Genomic DNA, 1,484 nt, shown 5'->3' with positions numbered 1-1,484 from the left:
CTCCTCTAAGCCTCATCTCCAGTTCTTTTCTCTCCCTAAAGACCAGACCAGCTCAGTCCTGTTTGTTTTAGTCTACGTGACATTAGACTTACTGTTCACAGCCTTGACCTTTCCGGCTTCCTCTCCATGTTCCATCCACCACAGTCCGTCTCCTCCACCAAAGTGTTCACACACAACACGTCACATTGCACATTTTAATTTTTAGAGAAAAACAAATTCAACTGGAAAAGATACTGGGGTTGTCAAAGGCCCTTGGGTATCTGAAACACAGAAAAACATACATTTTCCCCCAATCCTATAAATTACCCATCTATGTCCCCCTCACTTTGTGCATTTCACCTTAACGGATCTTTTCCACCAGATTATAGACGTAGATATGGATGTCGCCATCAAACTTGGTGAACTACACAGAAGGCTTGGCTAGAACTTGGAAAATGACTTTGTCGATCTGTTTTGACCCGTCGCTTCTGGTGAACTGCACACATTGACCAGTTAAGATGTCGCTGTCAATGTCAGACTTCACCTCTGCTGGAGGATTCTCTGAAATGGTACTGAGGTTACCTTCTGCGTAATCATCCAGGAGCTGGTAGATGTATAGGACTGGATCTTTCTCGTAGGTGATGTAAAACCAGCCCTTCATGATCGGCACCTGGGCTAGGAACACCCCCCTCCAGTTCTCCTTAGAGCCATGTTTGCCCTCAAATTTATGCTCCACAGCTCGGCCAACCATGGCACTTGCGAGATGGGCGTCTTTCACTTGAGGAAACAATACTTTGTGAGTAAAGACCTTAAGTTTTAAAATCCTCTCATCGCTGTGAAGTGCCAGTCCGTAGACACAGTCAATTCTGTCATACTTGACCAGATAGAGAGAGGGATTTGTTGGCAGTTGATCTAGAACGATGGCCTTCCATTGGGTGACAGGCTCATCACCTTCCTTTCATCCGTGAGAAATTCTGCAGGCCACAATGTCCCCCAGGCCCTGGAGAGAAGGCCTCCTCCTCCTCCGCTTCTGGAAGGATGGTGTGCTCATCCTCCTCAGAGACATCCTCTTCTTCTTGGCTGTAGACCTAGTGTGGTAGGACACGGCATCCTGGTCCACTGTCTTGTGGGTATCATTCTGTGTTCAGGCTTCATACTTGCCCGTGGCCTGGGTTTGAAGAGCTCGCCTGCTTAAACCAGACAAAATGCTGGTGCCTCTCTCATGTGAATGCCTGCAAGAACAATGGGGGTGGGGTGGGGAGGGTGCTGGACCAAGGCTCTTCTTTATGAGGATATTGGAGCAGGTGAGGAAGGCGATGGTAGACAGGGTTGAGCATCTGAATCTAATTGTGTCATAATCAGAAGTTCGTAGGAGGGCTGGGCAATGGTGGAGCACACCTTTAATTCCAGCACTCAAGAGGCAGAGGGAGGCAGACCTCTGTGAGATCAAGGCCAGCCTGGTCTACAGAGTTAGTGCCAGGATAGCCAAAGCTACCCACAGAAAA

At 48.2% G+C, this 1,484-nt stretch overlaps 1 pseudogene; it reads right to left on the bottom strand.

Annotated features, from left to right (window-relative positions):
• Positions 1–340: 340 nt before the first annotated feature.
• Positions 341–1,045, bottom strand: LOC148002442 (Y-linked testis-specific protein 1-like; annotated as a pseudogene).
• Between the last annotated feature and the right edge of the window lie 439 nt (positions 1,046–1,484).

This window comes from Rattus norvegicus, chromosome 11, assembly GCF_021556685.1.
Source record: "Rattus norvegicus strain SHRSP/BbbUtx chromosome 11, alternate assembly SHRSP_T2T, whole genome shotgun sequence".
NCBI classification, from domain to species: Eukaryota; Metazoa; Chordata; class Mammalia; order Rodentia; family Muridae; genus Rattus; species Rattus norvegicus.
The sequence above is the reverse complement of the archived record's forward strand: the minus strand, read 5'-3'. Positions and strand labels throughout refer to the sequence as shown.